This window comes from Panthera uncia, chromosome B1 (genome assembly GCF_023721935.1).
Source record: "Panthera uncia isolate 11264 chromosome B1, Puncia_PCG_1.0, whole genome shotgun sequence".
NCBI classification, from domain to species: Eukaryota; Metazoa; Chordata; class Mammalia; order Carnivora; family Felidae; genus Panthera; species Panthera uncia.
The window spans coordinates 185897081-185908459 of NC_064811.1; positions in this window are offsets into that span (position 1 = coordinate 185897081).

Genomic DNA, 11379 nt, shown 5'->3' on the forward strand with positions numbered 1-11379 from the left:
CAGTATTTGTCCTTCTATGTCTGGTTTATTTCATTTAGCATAATGCCCTCTGGGTTTATCCATAAGTATTGCTTTTTATTTACCTGTTTGGAACTTACTTGGCATCGTCAGTCAGAAGGCTGTTGACAGGGGGCGCCTGGGTGGCCTGGTCGGTTAAGCCTCTGACTTCGGCTCAGGTCACGATCTCATGGTTCATGAGTTCGAGCCCCGCGTCGGGCTCTGTGCTGACAGCTCAGAGCCTGGAGCTGCTTTGGATTCTGTGTCTCCCTCTCTCTCTGCCCCTCCCCCGCTCATGCTCGCGCGCGCTCTCTCTCTCTCTCTCTCTCTCTCTCTCAAAAGTAAATAAATGTTGGAGCACCTGGGTGGCTCAGTTGGTTCAGCATCCGACTTCAGCTCAGGTCATGATCTCATGGTTTGTGGGTTCGAGCCTATGTCGGGCTCTGTGCTGACAGCTCAGGGCCCGGAGCCTGCTTTGGATTCTGTGTCTCCCTCTCTCTCTGCCCCTCCCCCATTCACACTCTCTCTCTCTGTCCCTCAAAAATAAATAAACATTAAAAAAAATTAAAAAAAGTAAATAAATGTAAAAGAAAAATTAAAAAAAAAAGAAGGCTGTTGACAGTTGTCACTTCTGGGAAAGTCGCCATAGTTATCTCTTCAAACATTACCCTGTCCCGTTTCCTCCTTGACCTTAGGAATTCTGCTTAAATGTTTGGTTTCCTCCAAGTCTCCTAACCATTCTTTCATATTTCCTTTCTTTTCTTCTTTCTGTGCTGCGTTCTGAATATTTTTTTCAGCTCTCTTTTCCAGCTCATTAGTGCATTATTTAGCTTTGTCTAATCTTTCATAAAACTTCCTCTAAGTTTGGAATTGTGTTTATTTTACATTTCAGTTGTGGAATTTCTATTTGGTTCTTTTTCATGTCTGCTTCTGTTATAAATCTTTTCTTACTCCCTGCTTATATTTTTCATCCCCTTTTATTTCTTAAGCATGTCAAATGTGTTTATTTTGTATTGTGTAGCTGATAATTCCAATATCTGATTTTTCTGTTTGTTGTTTCTGCTGCCTTCCAGCCAAAAGCTTGGTTTCCTTGAGGGGTGTGTGTGTGTGTGTGTGTGTGTGTGTGTGTGTGTGTGTGTATAGTGTGTTTACTCTAGGTTCTATTCCTGGAATAGGTGGGAATTCCTTGGGTTTCAAGTTCAAGGTGAATTTCTTCAGGGAGGATTAGCATTTACTAATTCCAGGTACCCGTGGGCACTATCAGCTTGGGGTAATTTGAAGCCACATTCTTTGCCTGGCAGTTGCTTCGGATTCTGTGTCTCCCTCTGTAATAGTGTAAATTGGGATGCAAACTCATGTAGGGGCTAGATTGTCATTAAGAATTATCATGGACTTTTCACCCACCAGAATTTCAAGAAAGGCAGTTTTCCTTTCTTGTTTTCTCAGAGTGGTGGCCATGGTTTATTTTGTTTTGTTTTTAATGATGGTCTTTCATCTGTTGCTTAGATTCCCATCTTTATGATTCTGTTAGATTCCACTTCATCTTTATCTGGCCTAGGATTTGTCTCTTGTTCCCTGCTGGGAGTGGCACTTTAAAAAGCAGACGTCCAAAGCTAATTTTGCATTCTGACCAGTCTGTCTTCTTGTGTTTACTTGGTTTTAGGCCCCAGTGAAGCTTTTCTTTCTTGTGACATTATTAATGCATTTTACAAATATCTTAAAGAAATCACTTTGTTTTTGTTTTTGTTTTTGTTTTAGTTGCTTTCATCGAGCAGGTCAGTCCTGGTATATAGTCCATCATGTTCCTAGAAATGACAGCCCATCAGGTTCTTTAAAAGTTTTACTTATTTAGGGGCACCTGGGTGGCTCAGTCAGTTGAGTGTCTAGCTTCGGCTCAGGTCATGATCTCGTGGTTCACGAGTTCAAGCCCCGTGTCGGGCTCTGTGCTGACAGCTCAGAGCCTGGACTCTGCTTCGGATTCTGTGTCTCCCTCTCTCTGCCCCTCCCCTGCTCATGCTCTGTCTTTCTCTCTCAAAAATAAATATAAAAAACATTTAAAAAGATAAATAGAAGTTCTACTTTTTTTTAATTTTTAAAAATGTTTTTAAAATTTATTTTTGACAGAGAGACAGAGTGTGAGCAGGGGAGGGGCAGAGAGAGATGGAAACACAGACTCTGAAGCAGACTCCAGGCTCTGAGGTGTCAGCACAGAGCCCGACACAGGGCTGGAACTCGTGAACCATGAGATCATGACCTGAGCTGAAGTTGGCCACCCAACCGACTGAGCCGCTCAGGCACCCCTCTACGTACTTCTGTAACCAAATTTGAAATTCATCTTCTGTCACAGGCAGCATACATTGGGTTGGAATATCCATTCTCTGTGAAATATAGATCTAGCTCTTATGTAACATAAAGAAGTGCTGCCCAAATTTTGCATAATGATAGCATTTGGTGTTCAAAATAGTCTCTGTTTTTAACAATATGAACTCTGCAATAAATGCATAGATGCAGATTGCTTCAATCCGTGTATATCTTCAGAGAAGAGGCTCCCGAAAGCTGGACATTTTGGGTCAGACCCTTCAAATAAAGGGAGAGCTTGGGTCAAACCAAGCCTAAGACCTTCTGACTGGATAAATATAGGCCTAGAGAGCATACCCCTAGGTGATCTGAGCCACTTCTGGCACCACTTGAACTGGTTCAGGCAGCTACTTAATTAACATTCTTTAAAGTTTCTCAATGAGTTTCTCAAAAAGTTAAAAATAGAACTACCCTATGATCCAGCAATGGCACTATTAGGTATTTGCCCAAAGAATACAAAAATTCGAAGAGGTATATGTACCCCGATATTTATGGCAGCATTATCAATAACCAAACTATGGAAAAAGCCCAAGTGTCCCATCAACTGATGAATGATAAAGAAGAAGTAGTATATATATCCAATGGAATATTACTCAACCGTCAAAAAGAATGAAATCTTGCCATTTGCAACAGTGTGAATGGAGCTACAGTATATCATGCTAAGCAAAATAAGTCAGTCAGAGAAAGACAAATACCATATGATTTCACTCATATGTGGACTTTAAGAAACAAAACAGATGAGCATATGGGAAAGTGAAAAAGAGAGAGAGAGGGAAACAAGCTGTAAGGGATGATTTTATTTATTTATTTTTTTTAAAGTGGGCTTCATGCCCAGCACAGAGCCTAACGAGGGGCTTGAACTCATGACCCGGAGGATCAAGACCTGGGCTGGGATCGAGAGTTGGATGCTTAACTAGCTGAGCCACCCACGCACCCTGGGAGACTCTTAATGATAGAGAACACACCGAGGGTTGATAGAGGGAGGTGGGTGTGGGATGGACTAAATGAGTGATGAATACTAAGGAGGGCACTTGTTACGATGAGCACTGGGTGTTGTATGCGAGTGATGAATCACCGAATTCTGCTCCTGAAACCGATACTGCGCTGTATGTTAACTAACTAGAATTTAAATAAGAAAGAACATTTCTCCAGGAAGGAAACTGGAAACTTCTTTCTGGACCCCACTAGTCAGACCCTGGACTGGAAAGAGGTACTTTGTGTGACTTGGCAGCTAATAGCCTTAGTGGTGGTTGTTGATACAAAGATCAGAGTCCCACTCCGATCCCCTTATGAGAACGGGGTTCGTTGGAAGGAGACCATGGACTAGAAATGGAGCTGACAAGGATCCAAGGCAGAAGTAGGACTGGAGACATCCTGTTTCTCTTTTATGGATATACAGTATCTTCCACATCTATTTCTGCTTCTCTCTCTTCATTTGCTCCTCTCTTCCATCTTGATTCCGCTGCTCATTTATGGTTTCTTCTTCTTCTTCATGGCTTCAGCTTACATATGTCTCTGACACCAATCCAAGTGGCAGTTTCCAGAGGAAGGAAACTTATGGCCATGTTCATGGTATCCTATGAGGCCTACACAAGCTGTTAGATTAGTTGCCATTGAGTCAAGGGCCCACCCTTGACCAATAAGCTGTGGTTAGGTCACAGGACAGAGTCAACTGACACAAAAATGATTGACATAAAGGCCACCCTCCAGTAGAGGCTAGGGACTGGTCAAGGCTATGTAGAAGAGAATTCTTAGAAGGGGCGTGGTCTGTCCAAGAGAGGACAAAAGTCTTTTGCTGAGATTTAAACTAATATCCTGCAGAGCAAAGGTAAGCAAAGGTAGTTGGTGATTATATCTTTATTGACAATCACATACATGTTTGTGGCTTTCCAAATTAGCAACTCATTCCTCCCTCATGCTTGTTTCTAGGCACTTTTACCTTCTATAGCTTCTCATGGCATTGAGCATTTTATTAGGACATAGGGATGGCCTGTCCTTTCTATCTTTCTAACAATGCTCTACACTAACAAGGCCTCGCCAAGCCCCACAGACTGAGAGCAGAGTATGTATCCTTACCTAATAACATTTAGAGTTTTCTCCAAAACATCAAGTTTATGTCCCTATCCATAATTCTGGAGTTCACAAAGTTCTGAAAACTTAAAGATTTTGATAACTTACTCAGGGAAAATCCTGATCTTACCTGAACTTGGTGGAATATATTCACCTTAATATAATGTGAAGCTACTTATGGTTTTTATTTATTTATCCCCCTTCTCATGAATGTATATACATTTTTCTTTCTCTTTGTCTTCTTTTGGCTGGGGAGACAGCGTGAGTGAGAAGGAGGGGCAGAGGGAGAGAGAGAGAGAGAGAGAGAGAGAGAGAGGGAGAGAATCTTAAGCAGGCTCCATGCTCAGTGAGGAGCCCCACATGAGGCTCGATCCCACGACCCTGAGATCATGACATGAGTCGAAATCAACAGTTGGACGAGCAACTGACTGAGCCACCCAGGAGCCCCTACATTTTCTATAGAAATGTTAACAGACTTGGTTATTGAGTGATGCTGGAGATGCTGCAGGTATTTATATAACATACTCTATACGCCCCATGTTACCTTTCAAATCAGAAGAACACCACAATTTCAAAACATAGCTGGCCCCAAGAGTTTTAAATAAGGGATTGTGGACCTGACCCAGTAAAAGCAGGTAATAAATATATGACAGACAAATAAACAATAAAAGGGAGTGGAGTGGAAGGAGACACAGACTAAATAAAGTGGAAATCTAAAAAGCATTAATATGGGAGATAACCCTGCCTTTATTTAGCTTTGCGTTCCTGTCGGCCAAGTCCCATTACCCAGTCGACACTCACCTCTTTCTTCTCCAAAATGAGGAAATTACAGTTGGATTATTTCTGCAGTCCCTTCTAGTTTATAGCCCTGTAATTCCGTGGTCCTAATTCCTTTTTTCAAAGCAGTCCTTCCCATCTGGCCACAGCCAAGAAGATGTGGCAACTTTTTGTCAAGGCATTTTCAGTCACATGCTACTGTATTGTCCCTTCGTATTCCACATGGTTAATGTAAACTCAAACATACTCACTGCTGTGACTAACCATTTTTCCAGTTTTCTTAACAACAACAACAACAACACTGAGCAGTTTCAATCGGCTTTAAGTGAGTGTTTACATTCGACTGTTGCATCATTATTAAATGATTCATTTTACTTCCCTCTGCATACATGATGATTTCTATTTATCCAGCAAAGACGTAAAGACGGAACATTAGGTCATTTGTACAAGAGTATTTGAGCCAGGACTCAGAACTGCTCATTCTTGATGGGTGTGCTGAGATCACTTCCCTAGTTCTATTTTGAAGATAAAGTTCCTTTGTTACCTTGGATCATGGTTTGAATTAGGTTAACTTCTCTCTTTTTTTTTTTCTGATTTATATGACGAGGTGATTGCTTAAAGATGGCAATTCCTCTACAGTACCGATCTTGACAAATGGTACCACTCTGTCATCTAAGGCAGAACCTTGGGATTCATCCAGGACCCTTCCCTCTCCCTTACCACCCACATGTTCAATTAATCATCAAGACCTGCTGATTTTTTTGAAAAAAAGTTATGTTTCTGGCCTACAGAAAATCCAAGAGCATAATATAAATGACACCCACGTACCAACCTTCAGGTTTGTGAAACTGTAGCATTTTGTCACAAATATATACACCGCAGGGTTTGTTTGTTTGTTTGTTTTTGGTTTATTTTTTGAATAAATAGAACATCACAGCCCCAAGTCAGAACCCCCAGCGTCGTTCTCTCTGATTTCATTCTTCTGTCTTCTTTCCAGGGGAAACTTCAGTCCTGATTTTGGTATTTTCAAATCCCCTGATATTGGTGCTGTTATATATTGTGCTGCATGTTTTAATATTAATATTTTATACTGTTGGTATCCACCTGCAGTCTGTTTTTCCCATTCAACGTTGTTGAGCTCTATCCAACAACTAGACGTCTAAGTCTCCAGTCATCCCCCCTTACCTGCAGGAGATACGTTCCAGAACCAGCCACAGACAGTTCTGAACCCTGTGTGTACTAAGTTCTATCCTATACATACACACCTCTGATGAAGTTTAATTTATAAGTTAGGTGCAGTGAGAGATTAACAACAATAATAACGAAGTAGAACACTGATATGCTAGAATAAAAGCATATGTGACTATGGTCCCTCTCTTTCTCAAAATATCTTATTGTCCTGTATCATCCTCCTTCCCGTGATGCTGGGGGATGGCAGGATGCCTGCATGGTGGGATGAAGCAAGGTGAGTGATGTGGGTGTTGTGACACAGTGTTAGGCCAGGCTACCGCTGACCTTCTGACACCGTCAGAAGGAGGACCATCTGCATCCCGAGCACGGGTGACCACAGCTAACACATCTCGGAACGCAAGGCTGCAGATGGGTTCCAGGAGGGAACCACTGTGGTTCATTCCTTTGAACAGCTGTGGAATGTCCTGTTATACGAATATTGACATCACTTGCTCCTACCCTTGTTAGTGGACATTTAGATGGTTTCAGATTTTTTTTTTTTTTACCATTACTGACACTGCTGCAAGAAATATCTGTGTACCTTTATCCTCGTACAAACAGACACGTGAGCGTGTCTCCAGGGCTCGGAGGGATATAGCACCAGTGTTCGCGCGCTAGAGTCGAACAGCGCAGTGATCTCTCTTACACGCTTTTTTGGTTGCAGGGTTACAAGCTTTCTCTTATTGAAACCAGTCAAACAAATCTTTTGATGCTATGGAAAATCTTTTTTGCCTGTTTCTGTAAGGAGACTTAGGCATGTTACCACGCCAGGATGCAGAGTCAGCGTAGACGGACTGGTAGTAGTCTGCGTGTATTTGAGGTAACCTTCCCTCCCAGCTTCTAAACAAAGGGCAGCTGTTACTCTGTTGTTTTGTGTTGTCAAAAAACACTTTTCTCTTCCTGAGATTCCTGTTATTGATGACTAGGTTCCTAGTTTCAACTTAATTTTTTTAATTTTTAATTTTGAAAAGGTTTTAGACTTACCGAAAAGTTACAAAAGTAACGCAGAGTGTTCCCATAAGCCTTCACCTAACTTCCCGGAAAGTTAGCATCGTGTGTACCCAGAGTACAGTTATGCGAACTAACATTCGTACAACACTGTTACCTAAAGGACTTAATTTGGATGTTCCAATTTCCCCTTCATGTCTTTTTCTGCTCCAGGAGCCCATCCAGACCCCCATGTCATGTTGCATTTAGTTGTCATGTTGCCTCAACCACCTCTAATTTGTGATTGTGTTGGTCTTCCCTCGTTTGTCATGACCTTGACATTCTTAAGGAATACTTGACAATTATCCTGTAATCTGGGTTTGTCTGGTGTTTTGCTCATGATTAGACTGGAGCTTTGGATTTTTGGAAAGAATACCACAGAGCAAAGTATCTATCTGATCTTATGACAGGGGTACATGATGTCCACACGATATCACTGGTAATGTTAACCTTCATCACTTTGGGTAATGTCCTCTCTGGCACATTTCTCCACTGCAAAGTTATTTTTCCCTTTTCTTACTCTATTCTTTGGAAGTGAGTTTCTAGGTCTGGCCTAACTTTGATCAAGTTCCACCCCCGGACTGAGGTTATCAATGTGTATTATGTGGAATCCTTTTGTAACAAACATTTGTCATTTCTCTCTTGTTCGTTTGTTTATTTATTTAGTTAGTTAGTTATACATACTATTTATTTGTTTGTTTGTTTATACTGGTATGGATTTATACGTTTATTTTATACTTTGGGTTAATATGCCAATATTGCACTGCTTAGTTTATGATTCAGATTATTCTGGCTTTGGTCATTGGGAACCCTTTCAGGTTCCCCATCCTTTCCTTCTTTTGAACATTTCCTTACTTTCTCCCACTAAGTTTAGCCTCCGTCAGTGGATGTTGCCTGTGACATTTATTTCCTTAGTATTATGGTGGTAATTTTCTATTTCATTTGCTCAGTTTAATCAAGGTAAATGAAAGATACTCAGGATTTATTCTCTTTTCTTTCACAAAGGCTTTGATTCTTCTTCCTAATTTCAAAAATTGAATTTTTTTCCGTCCAAAATACAAGACTATAAAAGACACCTGGACTTGAATTTCAATTCTGATGCTTCAGGCTATTTGACATTAGGGTTCTTTGAACCTCGATTTCCTTTGTATCTGAGAGGTGTAAATACCTACCTTACAAAATTATCAAAAGGTCTTGATGAATTAATGTGTTTAGAGTTCTTAATATCAAGGCGGGTGGGTATTGTCATTCTTGCTTCTACCCACACTGTTACTGTCTCCACACGGCTTCCAGAGCCTGCTTTCTAGACTGCAAACCTGGTAATGACATGACCTTGCTCACGGTCACCCACTGCTACTTGTCGTTGTCAGCATTGTTTCCCAAGCCTGGCTTTTGACCAAAAATCAATTGAGGAACCTTAAAAGCTACATATTAATAACCCAGTCTTACTGACTGGAATTTTGGTGGGATGGGTTCAACCCTGTCTGTACTCTAGAGAGTGAGACCGGGCGTCCACCACAGTAGCTATGAGTCTGGGACTCTGTCCGAAGGCTGATAGTGGTTCCCGCTCGGTGACTGCTAACAGGAGTAAAGAGAGGGTCCCTGATCCTCACCTTGAAACAGCAGGTTGTGCCAAAGCATGAGCTGAGGGCTCAGACTAATAGTTTCTAGATATTCCACTCATATTCTTGCTTAGTTATCTGCCTTTTGTAGAGGGAGTATGTTCCTGGAGACCTTTTGCATTTAAAAAGTGGACAAAGACTACTTTTCTGGTAGGAACAAATAGAATATTGTTGTATGCACTTTCTTTAATACCACCTTTGACTCCTTTTCACCTTTAACGGTCATACTTTCCAGAATGTTCTCTGTCTCTCTCTCTCTGATTCAAAACACATATATATTACAAAATGATTACCACAATAAGGTTAGTTAACACCTCTATCACCTTACATAATTACCCTTGTGTGTGTGTGTGTGATGATAACATTGAAGATGTACATTCTCAACAGCTTTCGAGTATACAAGTAATTATAGTCACCGTATTCGTACATTAGATCCTGGAACTTACTCATCTCTTCTCATAACTGGAAATCTGTACCCTCGGACCAACATCTCACCGTTTCCCCCACCCGCCAGCCCCCAGCAACCATCACTCTACTGTTTCTATGATTTTGGGTTTTTTTAGATTCCACGTACAAGTGAGAATGTACAGTTGTTTGTCTTTCTCTGTCTGACTTATTTTGCTTAGCATGATGTCCTCAAGGTCCATCCATGTTGGATGGTTGCAAATGGCAAGATTTCCTTCTTTCTCATGGCTGAATAATATTCTATTGTATATGTATATATTATGTATACATACCATGTCTTCTTTATCCTTTCATCCATTGATGGACACTTCCATATCTCGGCTATTGTAAATAATACTGCAGTGAGCGTGAGGGTACAGCTGTCTCTTTGAGACAGTGATTTTATCTCCTCCCCCACATCCTCACCCACACTTGTTATTTTTCATCTTTTCAATGCTAGCCATTCTAACAGGTGTGAGGTGATATCTCCCTGTGGTTTTGATTTGCATGCCCCTGATGATTAGTGATCATTGAGCATCTTTTAATGTGCCTGTTAGCCATCTGTTTGTCCTCTTTGGAAAAATGTCTATTCAGATCCTTAGCTGGAAAGGACCTTAAAGTTTTTGTCCCTTTTCAGAGGAGAAAACTAAAGCATGGAAAGGCCAGCTCCCCCAGAATCACACAATTGCTTAATGCCAGAATCCAGGCCACGGAATCATGTCTTCTTTCTGAAAGCCTCGGTCTCTTTTCTTCCATATCACCTGTCTCTCTCCGTGGAGGTGAGGCACCAGAGTACTGACAGATCTGGGCAGCATACTCCTGAGAACTCATGCATGTCACTAGCAACTACACAAAGCTTTCAACACAAAGGTGGTTCTAAATTCTAGAGGAGATTTTTCATTTTTCTGTATTGTCTGTGTTCAACCCCTGTGGACGATGACCATACAGCCTTGTCAATCTTTGAAAAACAAGTACCAAGCAGTTCTGTTAAGTATTAGGTGTTGATAGACACCTCCAGTAATCTCATCCAGATAACAGACATGTAAGACTTTGGACCATAAGACTTTGGGCAGTTAATATTAACCACACTTTCTCATCTATTGCCTTTTACCTTTTATTTCCAACCTTTTCCAGACCAGAACGTAGAAGACTAGAAGGAGTCCTACTGTAGGCAATGCTGGGATTTCCTTAGTTTGAATTCCATCCCATGTGTTTGTTTCTTTCTTCCTATGTGGGTATGTTTATTTAAGATGCTTATTTCCAATAAATTATTGACCTAGAACTTTAGAGAAACTGTCTAAACATTATCGTAAAGCAATAAGATCATCGTAAAACAATATAGGACACATCAGCAGTGTCCCCGCCCAGATACCTCACAGCACTGTCCGTGGAGCCTTGGGATCCTCTGGGGATCTGTGAACACTCAGGGAGCCATATTTTGGGTTGTGTCTCCTAATGGCGGCCCAGGAATGCGGATGCCCCATTTATATTCATCTTGACAATTTGGAGTCCTTAACCTTTCCCCAAGTGAGCCCCGGGGCCACCCCAAGGCAAATCACATGGGCTGACACTACTACATCCCCCCCCCCCCCCCCCCCCCAGTCCACAACCCTGGAACTGCTCAGGAACTGACAGCGCATCTAACTGTGTCTGCTGCTTCCTTGGACCCTTGGACCCTTGGACCGGAGGAAAGTCTCTTTAATGTGTGTCATCACTGCCTGCACAGACCATCAGCTCATCAGTACCTTTCCCCTTTCTTTTCTCTCTCCTTCCTTTTTTCCCCCCTCTCTTCTGTCTTTCCTGCCTGCCCACCTTCCCTCCCTCCTCCATCTCCTTTCTCTCTTTATTTCCCTTCCCTTCCCTTCCCTTCCCTTCCCTTCCCTTCCCTTCCCTT